The sequence below is a fragment of the Rhipicephalus sanguineus genome, chromosome 2, assembly GCF_013339695.2.
Source record: "Rhipicephalus sanguineus isolate Rsan-2018 chromosome 2, BIME_Rsan_1.4, whole genome shotgun sequence".
Taxonomy (NCBI): Eukaryota; Metazoa; Arthropoda; class Arachnida; order Ixodida; family Ixodidae; genus Rhipicephalus; species Rhipicephalus sanguineus.
The window spans coordinates 64,060,152-64,087,935 of NC_051177.1; positions in this window are offsets into that span (position 1 = coordinate 64,060,152).

A 27,784-nucleotide genomic window follows, 5' to 3' on the forward strand; every position below is an offset into this window, starting at 1 on the left:
GAACTAGAGCGAGACAAAATGGCTATTTCTTTAAACGTGTGGCTAAGTGGTGTCGCTTATGTGTTCGAGCTGGCGCTTTGCATGCGGGCCGCTACGGCCACATTACGATGGGGGATGGGTGAAAAATGCGAAAACAATAGTGTCAACTTGTTGGCTACTTGTTAAAGCATAGTGAAACGGGAAATCGCGCAGTAAAAGACGAAAACAGAGAAGGAATTGAGGCGTGTGTGGTGTGGTGTGTGTTCCTTCTTTGTCGTCGTCTTTTACTGCGCTGTTTCCCGTTTCACCATGCGAAAACACTCCCGTACTGGCACGTTGAAGAACTCCGGGTAGTTGGAATCGTTTCGCAGTCCCGCAATACTGAGTACAAATAAAATGTGATTATCATTGTGGCGCGTAAATGTGCAGACTTTAATTTTTCTCGTTAATACATTATAAAAAGTTTTGAGAAGACCATATTTGGAGCTGAAAGCCTCTTGCATAATAAAAAAGTGAGCCTAAGAGAGCGACAGCGTAGACAAATTTTGCTCACTATAATAAAAGAGGCTGGTTGCAGATTGATTTTATATATATTAATGAACGTGTATAACAGGTTACCACAGCGTAACGTTTTCGTTTCGTAAAGTACATAGAAACATGCAGCCTTTATGTTTCACGACCGGGGCTCGCATCTCAACAAAAATTTCATCCCTATTAGCACAAGGGAGAAGAAAGTACGTATCTTACTCGCAAATTTCTAGGAGGGCAGAAATGCTCGCTTCGACGGTGGTGCCGTGATTGGAGACGTCATTTCCGTACATAGCGAGACAGAAGCCAATATATTTTCCAACTGCAATGCATTTATCTCACAAGTGCGTCTCACTTCACTATTACCAAACATGGTGACTGCGTATGAGCTCTCTAGTTGACTGAGAATCTATATTGCGCTTTAGGGCGCCCCATCTGTTGTGTGAAGAGGTTTATTGGTCGTTGAAAGACGTAATGGTCGTCAGCGGCAAGCAAGCGAGAAAAAATCACAGCATATCCACGGAGTGAATGATGATGAGTGGGCGAAGCTGCGGAGGTTCATCGGTAAACCGTGAATCTTCCGTGAATTCTGCCCAGTACATCATCACCGACGTGAGATCGGGCGCGTTTATACTAAAGGTTCGATGAGTTCTGACGACTTGCAGCTCACTTTAATTTTACATGTACGCTGTGAATTTTCATTGTTTAGAAAACCATTGCTTTAGAAAACACCTTGCGTATTTCGTTAAGCAGCTGGCGTCTTTTTCGTTTTGCTTTAGAAACATCTGGCGTTCTTTCGTTTTGTTTTTACAAAACATCTGGCGTCTTTCGTTGGTTTATTTCATCAATCAACGGCGTTTTGAACAAAATTTTTATTGTTTAATCACGCACAGGAGAAATCTCACCAGGCACTACCTTGGAGGTAAACAATGGCTGCTAATGGGAATGAGAGACAGAAGAAGTCGGCTTTTAGCTAACACTTACACTTCTACAGAGACAGAAGAATTCGGCTTTTAGTTAACGCGCACGCTGCGAATTTTTTATTGTTCAACAACGCACAGGAGAAATCTCCCACCGGCACCACCTTGGAGGTCAAAGGGTAAGACTTGTTATTCACTACTACGAGCACGACGAGGGACGAACGGGTGCCGCCTTAAGGAGCTTCGCCCCTAAAAAGCGTCCAGAGGCACAGCGGCGATCCGAAACACGAGCCGAGCGAGCCGAGCGTTGGCGATGCTGCTGGATGGAGGCGCATCTTCTTCTTCACAATCGCCCCCGCTGAAAAAGGAGCCATCCTGGCGACCTAAGAAGTTTCAGGTAGAGGCTCATGGTACGGCTTGAGGCGGGAAACATGGACGATGTCACGTCCACGCCGGCGCATGTCATCCGATCGAGAAACTGGCTCGATAAGAAAATTAACTGGAGAGGTTTTCTCCAAGATGGTGTAAGGGCCCTCGTACCTTGGAACGAGCTTCGAGGAGAGTCCCGGAGTCTGGTATGGGACAGAGAGCCAACGAGAGACCCTGGGGCATAGCTAGGGTCTGGAAGTGAAGTGCTGCGGTTTTCTTTCTGTCGCTGCTGCTCTTGCGAGGTAAACGTGCGGGCGAGCTGGCGGCACTCTTCGGCTTGTCGAGCAGCTTCGGAGACAGGTGGACACTCGGAAGCATCAGGACGGTAGGGAAGTAGGGTGTCAATAGTATGTGAAGGCTCGCGTCCGTAAAGGAGAAAGAAAGGCGAAAATCCGGTAGTTGTTTGTATCGCGGTGTTGTATGCGAATGTTACATAAGGGAGAACACGGTCCCAGTTGGTATGGTCAGATGCGACGTACATCGAGAGCATATCACCCAGGGTGCGGTTAAACCGTTCCGTGAGCCCGTTAGTCTGCGGGTGGTATGCTGTGGTTGTCCGATGAATGACGTGGCATTCCGAGAGCAGAGCTTCGACGACCTCGGAGAGAAAAGCGCGGCCTCTGTCACTAAGGAGCTCTCGAGGGGCGCATTTCGAAGGATAAAGTGACGTAAAATGAAAGAGGCGACATCCCGAGCGGTAGCGCTAGGCAAAGCGGCAGTTTCGGCGTAGCGTGTCAGGTGGTCGACAGCCACGATAATCCACCGGTTGCCATCTGCGGTCATTGGAAGGGGACCGTAGAGGTCAACGCCGACGCGATCAAATGGCTTGGCAGGGCATGGAAGTGGCTGCAATGCGCCGGTCGCACGTAAAGGTGTCGATTTGCGTCGTTGGCAGTCAGGACAGCACTGCACGAATTTCCGCACAAAATTGTACATGCCGCGCCAGTAATAGCGATGGCGAAGGCGCTCGTATGTCTTGAACACCCCGGCATGGCCACATTGCGGATCGTCGTGAAGAGAGGCGCATACTTGTGATCGCAAGCTGCGTGGAATGACCAGTAGCCATCGGCGGCCATCGGCAGCGTAGTTGCGGCGATGAAGCAGTTGATCGCGGATGGTGAAATGGGAAGCTTGACGACGGAGGGATCGAGATACAGGAATGGTGGATGTTCCACATAGATAATCAAGAAGAGAAGCGATCCACGGGTCACGACGTTGTTCGGTGGCAATGGAGTCGAGATCGAGAGATGACAAGGGGTGGACGCATGTGGTTGCGCACGCTGGATCTGGCGGTAAAGGTGAGCGGGAGAGGGCGTCAGCGTCAGAGTGTTTGCGTCCGCAGCGGTATACGACGCGAATGTCTTACTCCTGGATGCGAAGTGCCCATCGCGCTAGGCGGCCAGAAGGGTCCTTCAACGTGGCGAGCCAGCAAAGCGCGTGGTGATCGGTTACTAGATCGAACGGGCGGCCGTATAAGTACGGCCGGAACTTTCCAAGCGCCCACACCAGAGCCAAACACTCTTTTTCAGTCACGCTGTAATTCGTTTCGGCTTTCGTCAGCGTGCGACTAGCGTAGGCGACGACGTATTCGGAAGAGCCGGGCTTTCGTTGAGCGAGGACAGCGCCAAGCCCGACCCCGCTGGCGTCTGTGTGTACTTCGGTAGGAGCCGTCGGATCGAAGTGACGAAGAATAGGTGGGGAAGTGAGCAGGCGGCGCAGTGTAGCGAAGGCTACGTCACATGCAGAGGACCAGGAGGAGAGGTTCACGTCGCCGCGAAGAAGCTGGGTTAACGGTGACATGATGGATGCAAAATTGCGAACAAAGCGCCGGAAATAGGAGCATAGACCTACAAAACTTCGAAGTTCCTTCATGGTCGTGGGCTTAGGGAATTCCGCGACTGCACGAAGTTTTGCAGGGTCAGGTAATACGCCCTGTTTGGACACGATGTGGCCTAAGATGACGAGCTCCCGGGCAGCGAAGCGGCATTTCTTGAGGTTAAGCTGAAGGCCAGCGTTGGTCAGACAAGTCAAAACGTGCCTGAGGCGACGGAGGTGCGTTGGCGATGCTGCTGGATGGAGGCGCATCTTCTTCTTCACAGTTGTATTTATCTTGGTACGACTTAACGATGGGTGTCGACTCCTTCTGTGCCGTCTCTTTCTCTCCTCCACACTTGCAATATGCCTCTCTGACTGCGCTATATATGATTGAATTTTCAAGAAGTGTCTGATGATCCGGGCTCATCGTCTCGTGTGTAAGCCGTTCCCCGCGCACTTGCGTCCGTCTTTGTTCGGGGCTCTGATTTGCCTGGGAGCTTTAGTCAGTCTAGAGGCAATTCCAGCGGTAGCAATGACATCGTGTAAATAAGAAAGCGAGCCTTAGGTTTCCTCCGGTATTCGCCGCACTTTACCGGAGGTGCCTGCATTCTGGCATAATTAATTGGTCAGTGTCACGCATAGCACAAGCAAGCGCCAGATTTAGGGCTGAGGAGTGCCTGTGGTGTGCACCGGTTTTAGAACAACTGAGCCAATGTCTCACCTCGTCATTCCAATGTTTATGCACTGCCTAGGGTAGGGTATAACAGCATAACTGTTTTTTTATGAATCGTTAACATCCCCGCAGTTTCCCTCTCTCCTGTTCCTTCCCTCGTTCCGTCGTCGTCGTATTATTACCATAATTGCAATAGCATGCGAGGGAAACACATTCCCTTTGTATGAGATTCGGAGCGGAGCGAAAATATCTGCGAGTTAACAAGGGCCGTGGATGTGCAAACTAGTTAATAGGGAAGGCACAGGGGAGCACATAAAGTGAGTGAAACAAGAGGAGCGCCAAGAAGCCGTGTGTTGCAGGCCATCACTGCGTAGAGGCGCCATTGGAGAGATATCTGGGTCACCACTTTGTGTAAGAGATTTCCCTAGCGAGCCGCTACACATCTCCAGCTTGCGGCAAATGTACACTTGATGCTACGGAGATGGAGGCAGAACCAAGTTCGGAGCCTCTATTTATTGTATTTATATATCTTATGTCTATGAAACAGTGTCTATCCTCAACTTCTTCCCGAAACCACAATAAACCATGTTACCGCTTATCGATTTTTTTTTTGCCTTTATGTTCGGTCAATTAACGATCGGTTCTACACAGCCGTTGTGAACCTTCCTGCCCTTCTTTCCTCCTCTTCTTCCTCCTCCTCTTTTCTGCTTCGCTGTAGTGTCCATCCTTTCCCTTGGGAGACGAGAGCGATTTCTCTTTGGGCATGTAATTTAGCCTACTATGGCAGTTCAAGGCGCCTGCCTCCAAGAGGTCTTTTCGTGTGCGCTCGTAAAAACCACATCCGCAGCATAACCTACGGTCCTCCCAGTTATCTGCTTGTTGGAATCTATATAGGCGTCTTACCTAGTATTCCTTGTCAGATGAGAGAAGGTTTCGGTTCCTTATACTGTCGCCTCCTCTACGTATCCCGACTTTCTAGACGACACTGTTTCTTGTAGTGCGTAGAAAAGGAATCATCAGTTTCACCTGATGACAAAGCACTGAATGCAATAGCCAGGGTTTAGCGACTCGAAGGGCCTTCTAGCAGTAGAAAGGGCGGCATGTTCGTGCGACTAGGAAAGCTGTGCAACCCTTGCTGCGCAGCTACAACCAACATTCGTAAGAACATGAACACGGCTACTGTCAGCCGTCTCGCAAAGCTATCCTCATGGGGAATGACTGCAACAACGACTTTGTATTGGATTACTTCAGGCAGTTCGGAAATCGATTCGCTAATCATATGTCCTATATAAGCAAGAAAACTCACAGGGTCCCTTATGCATTCACCTAAGACGACTAGAAGGTGAAAATCTTCGTTTTCTTAGTCGATGTATTGATGCTGCCCTACCACCGTCCGAAAGCTTTCTGGATCTAATGTGGTTTCGCGCTGCCTCCAGGATCGAAGGCATTCACCTGGTTTTGCACTGCCTCCGTGATCGGCCCACCTTTCACCAAGCTGCGATGTCATGTCATGGCGCTATCACGTGACCTTACGTTACGCGACGTCACAATGACGTCATGATGACGCCACAAATCTTCGCGATCTCTGCACGTCGTGATCATGTCATATGGTGACTTGATCACGTGATGATGGTTTTTTGTGTCACTCGTGTTGTCCCCGACGCCGCCGACGCGGGATGCTGACGCCAATGGTCAATTTGTTGAGGCATCAGAGGCTTTAGCCTTAAAAAGAAAACTTCGTGAAGATATGCAAGGAGATGAGGGCTCTTGACAGAATCTTCTTTGTCAACCTGAGATCAGCTTTTTTTTTTGTTTTCGTCTTAGCAGCACCGTGAATAGAGCGAAACCATTCTTTGTAAGCTTTCCTTGCTATATACTTTGTCTCTCCAGTCCTGCTATTGCCGTCTAAGTCGAGTAACTATTTTCGTTTGATTGTTTCTTTCCGTGCTTCCTGATACGGCAATGCCATCAGGCAAATTGAGGACAGAATTGCGATCACATTCGGCGATAACGGCTCGTGGAAATGCCGCCCCAATCATTCCCGTTCCTCAATCTTCTATCTTCCATCTGAGGTTTCTACGACTGGTAGCTCCATTGCCGCCATCAATCGGGCTATGATGCATTTGGTACTTGTGTTTTTCTTACTAGTAGAACGTCGTTCCCGAAATTAATTAGGCGTCGCCGATTCGTGACGACATTCTTTACTACCACTGTGTAGTCTCGAAACCGCGAGCCACTTGACATTTAAGATATGGGGAAATTGCAGTATTTTAAATCCGTGGTTTTACAGCAAAGCTGTATATGGTTAACAAAAGAAATATTTCTTCGTCCTATGTAAGGAAATACTACTCGAGCACCGTGTTTGTGTCCTCTTATGTTCGTCTTGTGCTAGCGCTATTTTTCCTTCAAATCCTAGGGCGCATGTGCCACAGGAATTAGGCAAGCCCCACTACATGAGGAAGTTTTTCGCGGGCAAAAACGTATTCTTCACAGAAATTGGACCAATCCCACTACTCACCACGGGTACTCTAAAAATGAAGAAGAGAACACACGTACATGGTTCAGCTCTGGCGGTTCACCATCTTTATGGAGTTATAGGGCGGTGATTTTTATCCCTTCTTCGTTTCGCAATAAATGCAAATAAAATAAATATTGTGGTTATACAAGCATTATATTAGCGTGTCTAGTGAATTTACTTGAAAGTATCAAATGTGCCCCGCCACGGTGGTCTAGTGGTTATGGCGCTCGACTGCTGACTCGAAGGTTGCGGGATCGAATCCCGGCCGCGGCGGCTGCATTTCCGATCGAAGCGAAAATGTTTGAGGCCCGTGTACTTAGATTTAAAGAACCCCAGGTGGTCGAAATTTCTGGAGCCCTCCACTACGGCGCCTCTCATAATCATGTCGTGGTTTTGGGACGTTAAACCCCAGTTAATATTATTATTATGAAAGTATGAAATGTCTGAGAGGTTGTATTTAAGAAAGGTAGATGTTCGGGCTTAACGGTTAGCAATAAAGAAATGCAAATGGCGTAAAACGCGCAGTGCTGAACCGATGGCGCTTGAGTGGCACCGTGTAATTTTTTTAGTCGTTTGTGCTTTGCACGATTGGACCTTTTTATCCTCATCCTGCATCAGCATTCATAAAGAAAAGCACGGCGCTTCGTGATTAATGTGCTGTTGGATTGTATTTTGCTTACAGTTGTGAGTGCCACATTCTACTGAGTGTTCTACTGATTCCTATGTATTGTGACATTTTTATATCTTTTCTTATTTTTTGTTTGGCTTGCTAAGTGAAACGAAGTAGCCGGTGCCGCCTTATAGGCGCTTGTCTCTCTTACTGATGGCTTCCATAAAAAGATACGGAGGCTGCCCTGACTCTTGAGTTAGGCGTCTCCTAGTGGTATTAGCGCGTCGGCTTTCGTGTGCGCTGGTGTATTCTTTTGTGTTAGCTTTGTGTTTCGCGTGCTGTCGTAGCGGATTTCAGAGGCCACCTTAGAAGGAAGCGTGTGTTTGAGATACGTTCCGTTCTTCGCCTTTGGGCCCATATTAAACTGCCAGTCTACTACTGTTACGGCGATGAGAACCTTTCTTTTTTGTATTCCTATGAGCTCCTCGTTAATAGCGCCCAGAGCAAAGACTGCGAAGATGATTTAATACGCAGGAAAGAGAGTGCGATGGTCTCTCTGATGACTAAGCCCAAGAACGTTTTCAATGATGCGTAATCCCTCTGGCGCAATGCTTGAAAAAAGTTTTACGCACCTGAGCAAAGCCATGTCCAACGCACCGGCGCTACTTTTACTGAATGAGCCGCTTCATTATGATGATCTCTTTTTTTACTTGTGGAATGCCATTGTACGCAGTACTTCAAGACTGTTGCGCTTGAAATCGTTGCCTTTAGCAGGTAACTAAACAATCGGTATTTTACTGGAGATGTATCTGAACGCTGTGGGGACATTTGAAGAGTCGCCATGCTCGCACCATTGTGAGGTGGAGGCGATCAGCCAGACCTAATGGTCGAAGCCTCGCATCACGACGCAATCCGTAACGCATCTCTAATTTGCGCACTTGACGTCCTTGAGCTCCTCGCACCAAAAGGAGAGAATAGACGAAGGGAAATTCAGAGAATCTTTAGTAATGAGAGTAGCTGCAATTAGGAAGGCGAGAATTCGGGCACCCCTGCGACAGCCTTAACGACCACGCAATTAGCCGCCTATTTAGCTCACAGGAGTGCATCTTATTAGGGCAAACAGCGCTTACGCCCCTCGAAAGGTCATTTTCTTTTCGCCGCCAAGTGTTTCGCTAAGACGTATTCCCTACTATTTTAAGCTCAGCGTGGCTCCCGTTTCAATCCACAAGGGTTTCCTCAAGGAGGTTAAAAAAAATTGCTGGAGTGGCGATTATTGCGCAATAGTGAAGCCGTGCCCACCAAAAGATGGCGGCTGCGGCCGCCATCTTAGTAGGGGCACGATAAATCATCGGCGTTTGGCGAAGGAAAGCGAGCGTTTTCCACGCACGCCAGAGGCGTTTATTATGGCAACTTTTACGGGTCAGATACTGCTCCAAGCGTGTCTTTGTGTTACTAGTTTTCATCAATAAGCTTCAAAGTCATGGCAAAATTTATTGGAGATCAATCGCCAATACTTCACTCAATGGGTTACTTTTGTCGGCAACAACTATCTTTTATTTTATAATTAACGCAGTATTTCTACTAACAGATCAAAACCATTTGATCTCCTAGTAGGCACCACCAGAAAAGAGCATGTTTCCGAGCTCTTTGGTGGGCAAAAGCTGGCTTCACTTGTGCTGGCAAGGTGTTGCGAGAGCTTCCACTCCAGAATTTTTTTTAAACCTCCTTGGGTTTCCTTTGCCGGCTCCTTCATGCCGGACACGCATCGTATACTACCACGTTGCCAAAAGAGTTCTGCTTCCGACAGCTCGCTACTTACGGTGTCTCTATAAGAAGCAAATAATTATTCTCAAAGCAGCCGGAGCTTTTTCCATGCTCTTGATATCAATGTCCATGTCTCTACAATACGCGCGAGACCTGAAATGCATACTTTCTCTTGTAAGCTTAAATAAAGGAGGCGTTGGCCTAATCAATTACACTGCTTGTACATACAGTGAGTTTCTGTTTCGTGCAATGTCACACCTTACTTACTTATAGTCTTATTTCTTCTGCTGGTACTTGCCACACATTCTCGAATAAAAGGCGAATGGAATATCTAATGAGACTCCTCTCGCCTCATGAAACGTATTAACAGCAAGAACCATTAGCTTAACGCTTTGTGCCTAGCCTTGCTCTAACTTGCACAATATTGTAACTTTACCCAAATGATAGGAGACATTACAAGGAATGCTGTTGCTCAATGTCACTCGTTCGCTTATTCACCGTTGGATTGGACAGGCTAGCACTAGTGTACCTTACGAGAGTACATAGCAGTCGTGTACACTTTTTGCACCCCCACGGAATAGTAATTATCGCTCACTCACGTGTCTGATGGGTGCAGTGGGACAAAGCCACCTCTTCTTGGTGGCTTTGGTTTAGCCCACAGAGCTACCGCCTAAATATAAGTAATTTCGTCAACACTTTAACTCACCGCGAGGTCGTGAATTTAGCGCAAGCCTCGCTCATAGCATCCATCCATATCGAAAAATAGCTCTTCGACGCTCGCCTGGCTGTCGCTCGCACCGCGTTCTCTGCTCGCCCTGTGAGAATTAGCGGCCAGGCTGTAGAGGGAAGACACGACGCGCGTAGCATTTCTCTTCGCGTTTCACGACGCTTTGGAAGAGTGCATATCGAGTATCGGTGTTTACTATGTGATTGGTGATGCCATATTTGCGCGGGATTCACCATATGCGGTGTACACGTATACGTTAAGAACTTCAGCTACAAAAAGGGTTCAATCATGATCATGGGCGTTAGTCGTCGGTATGGAGATGTGCCACTAGGCGTCAACGTGAGTGCGTTTACATCAAGCGGTGCCATATCTGCGAAACAACAGTAGACATTGCACGAGCTCTGATATGCCAATGCACTATAAACAATCAACTACTTCTGTGACTACACGTTTCACTTTCGTGTAATGCCGATTCCTATGACAGAGAGATCAGCCATCTTTTTCCTCCTCCTCCCTCCTCCCTGTAGAAAGAAATCTCGTTTGCGTACACATTTGCCTAAGAAAGAATAACGGTTGATGGATGACTGGCACCGCAGTCTTGTTGATTAAACTCAGCATGCGGAATGCTTAAAACCGGGCTTCGGCTGCCGTACTTTCATGACTGCCTTTTCTTTATTATTTTGATTTCTTCATTGCATTCACAAATCTGTAAATAACATTTGCTTGCTTCCTGCTGTTTCCTTCGCTTCGTTACCTGATTTATTCCTATCTTGAGTGATCTTTGAGTTTATTTTCCACAGGTGCAGGGCATGTACCGGGTGTGGTGAGGAAGACGGGATAAAAGCGGCGTCGGCAGCAGGTGAACTAGCTGCGACTCCCCACACACCGCGGCTGCAAACGTGACAGGTAAGAAGACCGCTACATAAATAAAATAAATAAAATAACAGAGAGCAACTGTTTTTAATAGAAAGAATATACATAGAGAGACAAACAACTAGCAGTAAACAATTTTTCCTTACATATACAGTTCGAAACAGCTACAGAATAATTTGCATGGTAGAGGAGAGAAAAGAAAGAATTTAACCGAAGTATACGGAGGTGCGTAAGTATTAGTCGGCGTAATGAAGGACATCTTAGAAATAAAGGCGAGGGCAAAGGGGGTGGAGGAGAGGTGACAAAATAATAAAGGCAAGAAAATATGTGATCATGTGATTGCAGGGTTAGATATTTGTGAGAACAACGGGATAGATCTGATCATTTCAGTTATTGACTTCAAGAAAGATTAAAAGACATACGGGCACGTCGTTGTTGGCGTAGGCCTTCCATCACTTGGCCGCCGTTGCCTTTCCCGTTCCCTAGAATTCTCTCGTTGTACGTACTCGGTGTCTACAGCTCGCCGCCATCGGTTCGCAGCCATTTGTTGGGCTAACTGTTGCCTTCTTCATTTTTAGTGGACCAGTGGTGAGTAGTGGAATTAGCCCAATTTCTGTGGCACACACCCGTTTATGATGGTGACAGTCTTTTGTGTGTGTGCGCGCGCGTGTGTCTGTGATTAAACTACGTCCGCTAACACGTTCGACAGACGTACTCAAAGAAAATTGACGATGGTGGAAGGAAGGATACTAAGGCCCGTATTCACAAACCAACCTTATCCTTATCTTTTGCCCTCCTTACGTTTTCGGCATCTTAACGCGTTTCATAAATAAACCTTATGCCTCATTCCAGCCTTTCCTTAACCTTATCGCCGTGAAAAGGTGGCGTTCGATAAGGTAGCCCGGCAGGTACCTTAAGGCGCCACTTATGCGGCGCGCTATGGCTGATTACGCAAGCTTTACAGTGTCGTCAAAGAATAGGTGACGTACGCGATCGGCGTCCATATGTGCAATTAACGCTGCAAGTGTTCAGCGCCCATTAACATTAAATGGAAGGGTTCATCGACGGTGTGCTGCTGAGCAGATTCCGCTTCTCGAAGCGAGCACTTCTTGTCCCCGACTTTGCCGCTGGAAACGGCCCCCACTACATCGGTTTTCCCGTACCACCGCTCCTTCAGCTGCTGGTGGCGCTCTGTTTCTACAGCGCAGGTACTTTTCAAATTGTGAATGGTGACTTCCACACTTCCCGCATTATTAAACGTGTGAAAAAATCAGTCAAGGTACGGCGCGGAAGCCGACGTGTTTCACTGCAGGATGGGATATTTTTTACCCATTTTTGCACTCACGTAGCCTCTGCTCGGTGCTCGGTGCGCACATCACTCCTGTTGCTTTCAGCTTCTCCCACTTTCTCGTGTCTCGTGTTGTTGTTCATTAATACCGCGTGCTAACACAATACTTTGTTTTCTCAATGCGACGCTTTCAAGGCGATTACAAGCGCTGGATTTTCATTGAAATTCAATTTTCGCCTTTCTGTCGCACTCCATACCATGCACAACGTATGATCCACGCAAACAGCCACACACGCAGGCAGACGGACAAAAACCGCTCGCAACTCCACGCGCCTGTCGGTGCCCTTGTATGGAAACCAGCGCTAGGGTGCCTTGATGCCCGCGCGCTACCAGCGCTTCATGGACCGGCGAGTCTGTCTCCGAATGTGCCGGCGCGTCTACGCGAGCCTTCGGTTGCTATGACAACGGTAAAACGTTAACAAAGAAAAAGAGCAAACGGTGCTGCAAGACGAGGCGCGATCTTACCGAAACTTGCACGTGTATGCGTTCCTGCATTTTTCTTATTGTTTTGAAGAGCATACAGCTTTTTTTTTCTTGCTAAACAATGAGCCAGTAAAAGTTCATAGCTTCGCTCCCATGCTCGTTCCTTATGACGACGAGGCCGCCTTCCGTAAGGCTACCTTAAAACCGAATAAAGGGAGTTTATTATGAAACGCAGTGAGACCTTTTCTTATCCTTACACTTCTGCCTTCCTTACGAAAGGCCGCCTTATACCGTTAAGATAAGGTTGGTTTGTGAATACGGGCCTAAGATCAGACAGCATTTCTTCATGATTTCCTGCCTGTTAACTGGTTTTATATTCAGTAGGGCACTTGACCCAAGAGATAATACCATTACGCTTATTGATTGAGAGTTTTACTTTTATGCCGAATGTCGCGTAGCTTTTATAACGGAAATATACTTGCTTGCGTCTTTCGAGGTAAGGTTTCCTTGCGGAGTGTGATGTGTGATAACGCCACGAAGCTGTAAGTAGACACAATTTCTACGTACTCTCTTTCTCGTGGCTAGCTTAGCAAAACTTGAATTACGTGGACACATTATGAATCTCTCTTTAACTGTCTATATCATTTGGGAATTATACGGAGTTAAACATGAAAGCGAGAACTCGCTGAGTCAGCCGTTGGATGACGCGCTAGGCTGACATGATCGTTCATGATCATTTTCGCGAATAATAAGTTTATATGAGAGCGGGGCCCTTAGGGGCAGTCGCATCCAATGGCTAACCTTGTATCGTTCTCACCTTTCGATTAAGGCCGCATAATTAATCGGGCTTCTTGCTTCCTGCACCGAAATTTAAGAAAGAAAGTAACTTGAAGTGCATGGTAAACCTAGCCGCAAGGAGTAGTTTCCGTTGACATGTATTGTTACCCGGCTTTTAAGGGATGGCAAGGTTTTCATGTATGCCTCTAATTAAGCTGTTTCCATATCATTTCCTGATATCTGACACGCTTTGTTCTGAAGTTTTCATAATAGCCGTTAGCACTTCTCTAATTTAATCAATGTGAAGGCGTTTCCCCAATCGATAAAGAAAAACAAAACTGCGAAGACCCCGAAGCTGTGAGAGACTTCCCTTTTAGCGAGCTCGCTGAAAGACTCGTTGGTGCTTACGGGCGGGCGTGGACGCGACAGCCTTATTAAGTTAGCCATGTGATCAATGAACCAACTCTGCACCGTTCGTGATGCACAGCCTTGCCACGAGCGCTATTCCCGACTCAATTGTCGCGGCACAGAAAGTGTCACGTGGCTCCGCCTTTAAATCGCGTCGCAACAAGCGTTTATCTTCTTTGAATTCCCCGCGTCGTTTGCTACGAGATTAACAACTCGCCCGTGAACTTGAGTCAGAGCATCGCTGAACACCGAAGATGACGGAATACTCTCATTTATATAACAGTGTAGTTAAATAGGTCCTGCAAAAAGTCATTAGCGGCGGAGCTTCGTAGGCGTGATATCAAAATCCTACGCACCATTTACAAAAGTTACGCTAATTTTCACATTCTGAGTTTATATTTTGCATTGTTAAACAGTCGGGCCATTTTTACAGTCGCCACTTTTATGACAGCAGTGTACCCATTACGTGTGTGTAAAAGAATGCGCGCAGTAATTTGTACGCCCTTTGTAATGGGTGGCATGCTTTAAACCAGCAGCAATTACGCGCGGGATACTTTTTTAGAAGTTACGATGAACCCACTACGTGTTCGTAACGGAATACGCGCAGTAATGTGTGTGTCTTTTGTAATGGGTGGGCGGCTTTAAACCACCAACTCCTTATGCAGTTCACATGGTGTGACGCCCGATGGCAATATACGCTTGTACCCCATTTTACCGCGATATTACATCTCGTACTGGGACACCTGCACACAGGACGCGTATGTATGTCAAGCATAAAATTTCATTTCTCTGCAGTTCCAAGCAATGGAGTGGCTCTGTGGTAGAACACCTGCTTGTCACGCAGACGGCCTGGGTTCGGTTGTCACTCGAACGTAACGTTTTTGTTATTTTATTTGCATCTTTCTCAATTTTTCGGTCACTGACAAGATGATCATTTTTCGCTCAAAACCAACGACGCCGACACCGATGCCGACACCGGAATTTCTGCGGACCAAGCTCTTTAACGCTATCGCGTTAAAAGAATCAGTCTAGCTTTCTATGCCTACGTGAACGTTACAGCGTCTTGTAATGTTGTCATTTGTTAATCTGTCAACTGAATGTATATGTATAATATATACACATTCACCGAATATACGAAGGCGACCACGGGGAGTGTCGTCTGAAGGAATTGCGCGTGACCTCAGCCGCCACCCGCGGTCGACTCAGGAAAGAAATCAGGCTAGCTTCTCCTCCTTTTTGGCTGTCGCGATGCAGCGGTGCCAATAGTACAGGACACCAGGCTAGAGGGAAGGCAAGACGTGCGTAGTGTCCCTCTTCGCGTTCCATGACGCGAGGTCGGTAGCATGCCCAACGAACGCCAACGGAACGCGATCGTGCAAGTGCTCCGGCTTCGCATTGCCTCATGGTCCCCTTTAGCGGGAGATGGTGTAATTTTAGGGGCGAAGCTCCTTAAGGCGGCACCCGTTCGTCCCTCGTAGTCGTAGTCGTAGTCGTAGTAGTCGTAGTGCGTAACCAGTCTTACGCTTTGACCTCCAAGGTGGTGCCGGTGGGAGATTTTTCCTGTGCGTTGTTGAACAATAAAAAATTCGCAGCGTGCGCGTTAACTAAAAGCCGAATTCTTCTGTCTCTCATTCCCCATTAGCAGCCATTGGCATGTTCCAGTAGGAAACGTTAGTAGAAGTGTAAGTGTTAGCTAAAAGCCGACTTCTTCTGTCTCTCATTCCCATTAGCAGCCATTGTTTACCTCCAAGGTAGTGCCTGGTGAGATTTCTCCTGTGCGTGATTAAACAATAAAAATTTTGTTCAAAACGCCGTTGATTGATGAAATAAACCAACGAAAGACGCCAGATGTTTTGTAAAAGCAAAACGAAAGAACGCCAGATGTTTCTAAAGCAAAACGAAAAGACGCCAGCTGCTTAACGAAAGACGCCAGATGTTTTCTAAAGCAATGGTTTTCTAAACAATGAAAATTCACAGCGTACATGTAAAATTAAAGTGAGCTGCAAGTCGTCATAACTCATCGAACCTTTAGTATAAACGCGCCCGATCTCACGTCGGTGATGATGTACTGGGCAGAATTCGCGGAAGATTCACGGTTTACCGATGAACCTCCGCAGCTTCGCCCACTCATCATCATTCACTCCGTGGATATGCTGTGATTTTTTTTTCATTGTTTATTTTTGGTAAACACACCTACTTCACCAAAATTTCGGGGTGGGGGGGGGGGGTCCTGGGCCGCTAGCCCCCCCTCCCCTCCCCTGGCTACGGGCCTGGCGAGACCGCAATTGACTACATTATCATACTTGTTTTTTTCTTTCCTTACACATGCATACGAAGCCAACAAATAATGAAGCCAAGGAAAGTACAGGGGGTTATTTGTAGTCTTGACTTGAAGGGCACATATTGTTAGGTAGAGGAAACAGATATTGGAGGCAAATCGACTGGCCGCCGGTGAGAACCGAACAGACCACCTTCGTATTACGCTTTGGTACTCTGCCCACTCAGCAGCCGTCGATTTTCTTGGGTAAGTTTGTTCGTGTAACCATGCAAGTGTCGTCCAGCACCACTCGTAGCCATGGAGGCGTACATGTAGGATTCTCTCTTACTAGATAGCCTTGCGTAGGACGTGATCTTTTACGACCTTGCAGCTGACCTATAAGCCCTCGCATCCTACAAGGAAGACAATCCTTCGTTCTTTTACAGAGTAGGCAAAATTACTACACATCAGAATATCTTGCCACGAAGCAATATCGCAGTGGCATTCAGGGTGTGCAGGTATGTTACTGTTGCTGATGCGGTCTCTTGGTCAACCGCCATTAAGAAGCTTGTCTTTCTTCACCGCAAAATGATTCGTGAACGACACTTTCAGGGGACCACCGAGTGGGCATGTTTGTGTTTGTCGTTGGGGATCAGAGGATGTGTCCCAGGTGGACCATGCCCGGAAAATCTGCGGACGCCGCATACTGACAAGAAACTGCAGTTTTCTCGATAGCCTTGCTTTATGGTCGCGTAAATCTTGCCCTGACAGGCATCAGCCCTACCGTAGACATGAGAGTGCCCGTGAACAGTTTCCCGCGATACTAGGCCATGTACCCATAATGATGGCGGCGCCGTCCTCAATATCGTACTTCGTTCGCTTTCATGAAGGTTTTCTGGGAAATGAGGTTGTCTCGGGTTTAGTGGGAAAGATGAATACGTGGATAATTTATGGTGTGCCGCTGTGCGTCGTGTACGAGAAAATCTGTACCATATGGGACGTTATTTTGCTGAAACAGAGGCAGCAGTATCCGTGCGCTTTCAGACAGCTATAACTTGTCTCTTGTTTTCCGGTTCTACTCGGTGCACTTTACGAAGCACCAAATTTAATTCTACGAAGCACCACATGGACTGCTTTTCTTATCACGGTGTGAAATATGCAGACGTTGCATCAATTTTTGTTTTCATTCTTCTTCAAGAAACAATTAGGTGGGGTTAAGTTGCTTAATACTTCTTACAGGATTTCTGGTCGTTAGAACTCAGTTTTCTTAGAATAAGTTTGCTACAGACTGAAAAATGACCCAGCTGTAAATATTTCTAAGCGGGAAAAACAAAAAAGAAACGACAGCTTTAACGTTCTACGGGAGAAACGTTCTACTCGGCAGTGGTTGTTTGGTAATACGATACTTAAAATAATACAATAAATTTATATGAATCTTAGAAAAAGGATGAATCTAGAAGCAGCTTTCATGACCACTTTACACACTTTGGTTTCATTTGGAGCTGAATTTTCGCAAAGAATGGTGTATCCACATTTTTCTAGCTTTATGTGGCGGTCGTAATGTTTATAGCTTGCAGTAAAGCTTAATTCTGGTTGGCGGACTGCCAGCTTCACGACGAAGAATCGCCCGTACGAGCGAGCTTCATGCAGTGTTTCCTTTCCGTTAGACCAAAAGCTCGCTGTACTCTTAGCGTGCGTCGTAAAACTCGACTACACAAACTTGAGCCATGTGCGCTGAACATTGAGGTGAGAACTCATTGAGTCGAGCAAAAGTAAGCGCCTATGCATTAAAGACATCGGTTAAAGTCAGTGCCAGGAGAGCACAGTAACCTTTGGAAGCAAGCAAAACACTAGCACCAGCCATGCTTTCCGGGATGTAACCTTTTATTTCATATTTATTTGGTTCTTTTACAAAAAGATTTAGAAAACACGACCGCATCCTTTGAGCTTGTATGTTTTCTTTGTTCGAGGATTATTGACGAGACTATAGTATTGTAACAATTTTCAGCGTTTTACTTACCAAATCTTCGATATGATTATATGACATGCCGTAGTGGAGACCACCTAATGACTTCGACCATTCCGTGTTCTTTGACGTCCATCTAGATCGCATAGTACGCGGGCCTGTAGCATTTCGCTTCCATTAAGATGCGACCGCCGCAGACGGGATCGAAATCGCATGTTCAGGTCAGCAGCTGAGCACTGTAACCACTGCGCCACCGCGGCAGACCTGGCGAGATATCGTTTGAAGAGAAACTGCGCCCCATTTATTTTAGTTGAAGGCCTAATGTTACGGCATTATAAGACTAAAAAAGCTTACTATTGCCGGCATCATGGTGATAGAGAGAGAGAGAGAAACGAAGAGGAAAGGCAGGAACGTTAACCAAGCTTTGGCTCGGTTGGCAACCGTACACTTGGGGGGGGGGGGGAAGTGGGAATAATGGAAAAGAAAGAGTGAAGAAGAAATAAGAAGAGTAAGAAAGAGATGGATGAGCAGTTAGCTTGAAACTACACAACACGAACTCTCACTGTTAGTTCACAGGCGCTCGTGTAATCCGGGGGTCCTGGTGAAAATATAACGACACGTTAGAGGAACGAACTATCTAAAACCATTTACGGGATCATCGTATGATATAACAGGCAAACTTACACCGGAGGAAGCGGAAGACGTAATATACTTTTAAAATGTGCTCCATGTTTGTACTTATACGATTTATTTTCTTCGTAGGAACACACACCGAGTGGAAGTGTTTATGGTTACAGAGCCGTTGCCAGCAAAACTGCTTTTACCTTGGCAGAAATCGTTAACAGGCCACACGAAATGAGCTTCTGCTGAGTGAATCGACTTAAGCGGAACATTTAAATGGCAGCTGTAAATGGGACATAACGAACTGCTGCAGCATGGCCGTAATCCACGGCATGAATTCACATTGGAGGAGCGAGAAAAAAAAAAAAAAAAACGTCTGTGAAAGAAAACGGAAAACTGGCTGCATTGTTATGGCACAGAGTACTAGTTGGCAAGAGTTGGAAGGAAAATCAGCAAAATGCCTTCTTGTTACAAAATATATTTTAACACAGGACTACTAGAAAACGTGGCTAAGTCAACGTTTGCTCAAAGCTTGGAAATATGACATAACAATCTGTTTGGAGTATTAGTGTCTCGGAATACTCGACATGGGTGCCTGCTTTCTGTCATTCACCCATAACTAATTTCGCTGAGGTATTTCTGTTCTCAAATGTTATGATTTCCTTTGAGTGAACGGGTACACCCTGTGGTGGTGTGCAAGCCTTTCGTGGAAATACTTGCACTAAAATTAAGAATATTGCCTCTTTCGACCTCCAAACACACTTAACTAATCCTCGGGCTCGCTTAAAAAAATGACGTGCTTCTGTGCTGGATTAGTAGCTATATGCCAGTTATCATCTCAGCAACGGCTGTTAAAAGAAGGTCGCTAAACCGACGTGCGTTTGCACGAAAGCAGAGAGCCTAATATTCCGGTTCGGATGTGCTCACCGACCATGCTAAAAAAACAACACTGCCTTAGAATATTCCACTGACCCAAATAAATATTTAAAATTGTCTTATGGCTTGTATGCAGCAGCAAGTAAAAAACCACTTTGGTGTGACTGAACGCGGCGAAACCAAATTTTGTGAGGTATAGCTAGGTTTTGCTTGCTTTGGGAAAGACGAGACCATTGACTTGTAGAGATTCAACTTTAGTGCATGTCTTAGTTTAGGCAAGGTCGACGAGAAATGTACATGCTTCAAGTACATGCCACTGCGAGGGAGCCAATATGTTGCACCACAAGACAACACACAGACACTGCTCGGCGGCGTCGGCGCTCTAGACGCGAACGCGCGGTGAACCTGGATGCAGCCAGCGCCTCTGGCGGTGCCGGCACGAAAGACGACTCACATTGAGCAACTTTTCGCGTCAATGAACGTGCTGCACTAGTGTTTTGCTGTAGTCTTTCTCCGCCGTTGGCCTTGGCTATACTTGAAGGTCAGATTCATGCAGGGGGGTGCGTCCTGGGTTTCAACGGGCAGGAGAAGAGTAATCGCTCTAAAGCCTTAATACGTGTAAACTCTGCGAATCTCGAGCCCTGCGCATTGCATTCTTTCTTAGTCGACTTCATTGCATCCCACTTCGGCCGCCATGATTTCATAATTGGGCCCCACAAAGGCAATGCTATGGCTTTCTTTCTTTCCACTTGAACCCTCCCCCTCCCTCTCTTTTTGTCATTAGAACACAGCCTCGCACTTACGCAATATAGAACAGTCGTCGCAATCGTAAATACCTCAAATTTGTGTGACAGCAAATTGTTAAGGATGAAGCAGCAATTTTGCAGTGCTCGGCTTCCATAAAAGGAGGACGAGAAGACGAATGAGAGGACGAGCGCGCAGCGGGAGACGAGCTGTTCTCGCCGACCACCTTATAACCCATTTCCGGAAGTGAGCAAGGATGGCGGGCGGGACTGCCTCAGAGAGGAGGATAGCCACTAGCGGTGAAGCCTAAATTGTCTTTGGCCGGGTTTAATGAGGCGGTCGGCGACTCGCACGAATCGTGCACCTGGAGTAGAGAGTTGCTCGGAGATGGCGCATTCTGCCAAAGTATGGAAGGAAAGAGTCATTTAGGGGACAGCCGTCGACTGTTCCGAATAACTAACGCCGAACGCCAGCTATAGCTCCGCGTGAGAGGTTTTGTGCATTACGGGTGATGACGCACGTCGCGGCTAGAGCAATGCAGAGTCGAAGAAGTTCTCACGCGAGAGATGATGATGTGTAGTTCTGCAAGGGCAAGGTGTGGCCAAAAGTGCGTCATGGCAGATAACGTGGTGTTGATGTTTATCATCCGAGAAGCGATCATATTGCATGACTCTGCTCGAACGGCGACTCCCTTGAACGTGTCCTAAACTCTGCGTATGTGATGCCACTAGTGATGCAGAACTATCGATGGTACTATCGATACCATCGATAGCTGAGTCACTATCGAAATATCACTGGTAAAAATGCTATTGATAGCGCTATCGATAGTACATTCGATGGTACTATCGATAGTATAAAATCAACAGCGCCAACTCATTGCAGAATAAACTTGGTTCCCCGAGCGCGTCGTACATAGTGCAGCCGGAGGAGCAGGCTGAAGGGCAATAAAGTTGACATGCTTGTGTTCATCAACAAGAGCGCTTTGCTGACAGATGATCATAAAGTCAAAACTGTTCAGCAGTAGCGGAAAGGAAGCCGTTACATGTGGTGGAACTGCACTGCTTCAAATTTATATTCCATTTTATGATTTCAAAGTGAACAAAAAATATCAAGAACTGAGTTCGTTAATTGCAAGGTGTTACTGGTTGCTTTTGTATATGAATTTCTTGCTCTCGCAAGAAATTGCTCATAAATTAAGCGAAGCTGATAGTAGGCTATCGCAAATATTTTGGCAATATGGCCGGCCAACAACAGCATGATTATTCACACCACTTGAAAACACATTGAGCGCTCACAAACAGGCACGTAAGGGAGACGACAACACAATGCTCTTGTGTTGTCGACAACACAAACGCATTGTGTTGTCGTCTCCCTTACGTCCCTGTTTGTGATCGCTCAATAGGTTTTCAAGTTCCGTTTACCAACACGCCCAAAAATGGCAATGCTAATATTCACACCACTACCGATAGTCTCATCACGTGGTTGTGACGGTGTAGAATGCTGCCGCAAGTCTGGAAAATACGGAGCTCTTTATGTGGGCGAACTTGTGCCCAGAAAATAAAAACTCAATATACATGCGATACGCGCAGCGCACTAATAGCGGCGAGGACAGTCGTCGGCCGTCGAGTAATCTGATCATCGGTGGAACGCGTCATACTTTTATACTTCTGTCATCGAACATTCCAGCGTTGTCGCTTGTGCTCGCGTCAGCTCTCCAATAAACTTGGCTATTCGCGTCCGGCGCGTACTCATAATAGAATAATCTCAAAAAATCGTGAAGCTTCTGAAACATTGCGGCGCTGTCTGCGTCAAACGTTGCTAACAGTCTTTGTGAGTGGAACTCGAATACATCAAAACAAAGCAATAAACATGCGTGGCAGTAATATCGCTAGTAATATTAACGATGATACTACCGATTACACTATGGATAGTTTGTCGATAGTAGTACTATGGATAGTTTGTTTACATTATCGTTGCTTAAAAAAACTATCGATGCTATCGATAGTAAATTTACCGATAGTTTTCCATCACTAGATGCCACTCAATTACCTTACATATTGTCCTCTTATTAACACAATAAATCTTTCGTTAGTATAAGTACTATTTGAACAAACAGGTATTTCGAACACTACATCATAGATTGAACACTTGAGATACTTATGCTAGAGGAGACTACGTCCCAGAAATATCCGTTTGAAGTCACACAAGACAAAGAGCGTGGTACGTGCAATCGTGCCTCCCGCGCTAGCTCATTGCACGGGCATTGTAAGGAGTCGGGTTCGGCGGGTCTCGTTACGGTAGCTGGCTCCCGCCGTCCGTCCCCATAGGCGATGATTCCCAGTGAGGAGGCGCGTACGTAGATTTATTTACTTGATTAGGGGATTGGAGTGAAGAGAGAGCAAACGTCAAAAGTCTTCGGCTTTTATAGCCCCGCGACAGTCACTAGAGAAGCACAGGCAAACCGGTGTCAGCGTCTCCCGCCAATCCGGTGACCTGCCGTCCAGGCGTCCGGCCTCCCGAAAGGAGGCAAAGAGTTACACAATACACTCGCCACGCCCCGAAGACGAAGGTCGGCGAGGAGTTTCAGTCCAAAGGGGAGTTGGGGGTGGCGTGCCGATGACCTCCGCTTCCACTGCCGGTGACACTCGGAAGAAGCGTTGAATGATGGCTGCCTCGGGTGAAGCCCCCACCTGGGTTGATGGGAGCGTCTTCAACGGCGCAGTCACAGGCTGACCAAAACACACGAAAAAACGGGTGTGTCGAATTTCGGAGGACACGCAGACTGCTCCGTCCGGCACAGGTTAATTTTCCCTGCTGCGGTAGGGTAGAAGGCAGAAGTGGCTGAGTGAGAATCTCTCCTGCGGTGCTATCTCACGCAGAGAACAACAAGCCAAAAAGGGGTCTCCGAATTCCACCGCCCTTTTTCGGGGAAATCCCTCCACGACGATGTCCGCTCACTCGGCAAAAGCTCCTCCAGGAAAAATCGCCGTTCCTGCCTCCGTCTAAGCGCCGATAGGGGGGGGGGGGTGGAGACATTCTGATAGATAGGTGCACGCTCAATGGCGTCTGCCTCGATGAATTTTAAGGCCAAACGTAACAGCATATATATCTTGGTAAGCGAGGCCATCGAATCGATTTCTACATGTGGCTGCCAAATTCCACTTGAAGGAAAGTTCAAAACTGCTTTTGCACGAGGACGCTTAGGTACAAATAGGGCATGCCATAAATTGATCATGTGCTGCTCCCAAGTATCTTGATTCCAATGTTAATGTGTAACGTTAGACAGCACCGATAGAGCGTTATCTACAGATGTGCATATTTTTACGCCTAGTAGGGTGAAGAGGGATGGCGCATTGCTAATGTGAGACAAAATAAACAGCAGATGACTAGCGGAGAAAATGTTGGGAAAACAACCATGATTCACGGCCACTGAATATCACAGCGACGGCGCTTGCACTGGAGTCGTATATATTTGTAGACCGTCGTCGAGCCCTGTAAATCACGCGATGACTGCAGGGATCCTTTACACGGGTCATTTATTCGTGTGGCCTCTATGTGCGTGACTTATATACAGTCATTACGTAAGAAAGAGTGATGCGTTGAGAGCGTGTTGCGTAAGAACTGAAATGTCGCAAAGCCAATGTTATTCAGGCTGGCGTAATGCTTTCTATGAAAGCGGACCCTGTGGGCAGAAGCGCTCGTTTATTTTTCACTACGGATGAAAAGAAGTTTCGGTTCGCCTGTGTACAACAAATTTGCCAATTTCTGAGTCGAAGTCAAATGCCTTATCCACCATTCTCGAATAAGTGCAACGGAAAACTCCGACCTTCATGTTTTGACCATTCGCAAAAGTCGTTGCTTCTATAGACGTCCGGCATAATAGTCAGTTAATGTGTAAGGACACCTAACAAATGCGTCCTTACACATTAAGGCAGCGCGCTGCGGAAGGACCCCTCGCTCCGCAGCGCGCTGCTTCAGACAATTACGCCATGCGTCCTTTCTTCTTTCCTTATTGCCTATGTACATACATACAGATGGGACAAACAAATATATACCGAACAAAAAACACAGAAAAAGAAAGAAAAACTACACAAGTACGACAGTTTGCGGGCTTCTGAAAATTGCTTCATCTGTAGAAGGCTTTCTACTTGGTGAAGCCATTCAGGTACATCTTGTCCACTAATTACGCCATGCGTCATTTGTTCTCCAGGATACTGACGGCAGAATACAGACGCACGGGACGCCACACGTCGCGAAATCAAAATTATGCGAGATGCGGGCCGTGCTGCATCGTTGCCCGCACTGCGTTTACGTAGTATCGCTGGTGACCCACGCTAGTTTTCTATTTGGGGGTTGTAGTACCGCGCCACTCGTGGCTAGTCGTCCAGGGGAAAATAACAGCGTCCCGTGGCTCGTGGTGGCGCGATCTAGTGGCAACGCTTTGGCTCTTGTTGGCTATGCCACAGAGGGAAGAAAAGAGACGGACAGCTGAAATAGAATCACGGTATATATCTTACACCGTGACCAGAATCCCGAGGGTAAAATTACAGCGCAAACGCACAAGACGCCCACGAAGAAAAGAAACGTACGACACAAGCGCTAACAACTGCTTCATTCTTTGGACATAGAAACCATCGGGAGTAGCGCAACGAGATAGAACACCAGAAAGGTGTCCTGTTCTGGTGTCCTGTCTCATTGCGCTACTCACGATGGTTTCTATGTCCAAACACCAAGTAGCCCAACAGTCAACTCTCTTAATGCTTTATTCTTTCATACACAAATGAATATAGAAGCCCAAATCAACTTTACCGCACATGCGCACACAAGAATAGCACTAAACCAAAACGTGTAACAAGGATGATTATTAGATACGCGAAGAAGTGAAATCATATTCAGATGGGTGCAGCGACAAAGAAGTAAAGAAGAAGTATAAAGAAGAAAGAAGTGCTTTTGTGCTGTAATTTCAGCCGCAGGAATATGTACCAACCAAGGAGGTTAAAAAATCACAGCATATTCACGTGGTGAATGATGATGAGTGGAGCGAAGCGAACTCGCGCTGCAGCACGGCGATGGCATTGGCGCGAGCGTGGTCCTTCTTGATGGAAGATATTGTGACTAGATTGTTTGAGAACCACACCGCAACTATGGCCGAAACTGGTATCAAGGAAGTCCCGCTGGAAGCGCGCGTCGGCGCCTTCGGGCAGAGCCCGCCTGATGCGTTTTGCAGCCACTTCACGTGCTCGCACAGCCTCGGGCTCTGCCTGCCGGTACGCGCCCTTTCTCGCCGCTTCACGGTCCTTCACATTTTGAAGATCCGATTCGCGCAGCAGCCGTGCAGCTTCGGCCTCGCGGGCTCGAACGGCGGGGTCCTCGCGCCGCAGCCATGCAGCTTGTCGAGCAGCTTCGGCCTCGCAGGCTCGAACGGCGGGGTCTTCGCGCCGCAGCCGTGCAGCTTGTCGAGCAGCTTCGGCCTCGCGGGCTCGAACGGCGGGGTCTTCTCGCCGCAGCCCTGCAGCTTGTCGAGCAGCTTTGGCCTCGCGGGCTCGAATGGCGGGTCTTCTCGCCGCAGCCGTGCAGCTTGTCGAGCAGCTTCGGCTTCGCGGGCTCGAACGGCGGAATCTGCTTCGCGGCGTCGACGTGCAGCTTCGGCCTCGCGGGCTCTCACCTCAGGATTCTGTCTGCGAGCGCGCGCTGCCGCCGCCTTCCGTGCCCTCCGTTCCGCAGCCTTGTCTTCCATCTGGCGACTCCGAGCTAAAGAGAAAGCGTGCCAAGCGGGAGCCTCATGGCGCGTTACTTCTGAAATGTTGTCTTCGGGTGTCGTTGAAAACACGAGACGTAGTAAAGAAGAAAGAACGCCACACAGGCGAACACGCACGAGAGTGTCACTCGTCAACATCGTCTTCTTCGACTGCATACCAGAACGCGCCCAGTAAAGAAGAAATAATGCCACACAGGTGAACACGCACGACAGTCTCACTCGTCAACGTCGTCTTATTCTTCTACTGCATACCAGAACGCGCGCTTCTCACGAGCTAGAGGTGGCTACTACAACGCTACAAACAAACGGGGGATGGACAGACCCACGGCATAAGAAGCTTCGCCCCTAAAAAAATTGCTGGAGTGGCGATTAATGCGCAAGAGTGAAGCCGTGCCCACCAAAACATGGTGGCTGCGCCCGCCATCTTAGTAGATGCACGATGAATCGTTGGCGTTTGGCGAAGGAAAGCTAGCGTTTTCTTCGCACGCCAGACGAGTTTAATATGGCAAATTTTACAGGTCAGATACTGCTCCAAGTGTGTCTTTGTGTTACTAGCTTTCATTAATAAGCCTCAAAGTCATGGCAAATTTTATTGGAGATCAATCGCCAATACTCCACTCGAAGAGTTACTTTTGTTGGCAACAATGATCTTTTAGTTTATAATTAACGTAGTATTTACACTAACAGGTCAAAGCCATTTGATCCCTAAATAGGCAACACCAGAAAAGAGCATGTTTCCGAGATCATTGGTGGGCAAAAGCTGGCTTCACTTTTGCTGGCAAGGCGTTGCGAGAGCTTCCACTCCAGAATTTTTAGGAGCGTAGCTCCTCTTAGTCTAACCTTGTCCCATGTCAGGCGTAACCGGCAGTCGGCAGTATCTCCCGAACAGTATAATAGATGGCGCTGTCTCATAGAAGTACATACAAACTGCAGTTGACTGATGATATTCTAGATGACGCTGTACACAATATGTGTTGGTCCAGTAGAAGTGTGTGCAATAGTGCGCTTGTGTGAATCGCCACTAGATGGCAGTGGAAGTGCCGCTACTCTAGGGAGCCTTCATACACACATGCGTGTGTGTATGAAGGCTCCCTACGCTACTCTCCGATCGGCTGCTGCGCGGGCTGTGCCCGGGTGAGCGGGGAACGGGTGCCTCTCTCAGTCTCCTGGATCGTCGCGGTACGTGTCGGATCGTTGGTGGGGCATGGACGAAGCGGAGCGGTGGGCGCGGAGGGCCGTGGCGGCTCGTGCTTGTCGCCAGGATCCCGCGGTGCGGGCCCGAGAAGCGGCGGCGAAGCGAGCGCGGCGCCTGGCGGATCCCGTGACTGTGCGCGCCAATGACGCCGCGGCGCAACGTGCACTCCGAGCATCGGACCCCGAAAGGCGAGCCCGAGAAGCGGCGGCGAACCGAGCGCGGCGCCTGGTAGACCTTGATGGTGCTCGTGCGCGGGAAGCGGCGTCCAAACGGCGCCAGCGGTCTCACATTCAAGGAGCCGACGCGCGGTTCGAGCGGGAATTTCTCGCTCATTCGTTTGGCCAGAGTTGCGACGTGTGATCGACTTTGGTTCGATAATAACCTCACCGCGGTGTTTCACACTCTTTATATGATGTACTGGGCGAATTTCACGGAAGAGTTTCACGGTTTACCGATGATTCTCTCCGGAGCTTCGCCCGACTCATCATCATTCACCCCGTAGATATGCTGTGATTTTTTTTAAACCTCCTTGGTACCAACTAGAACCAAATTAAGATTTGTCTTAGTGACTAGAA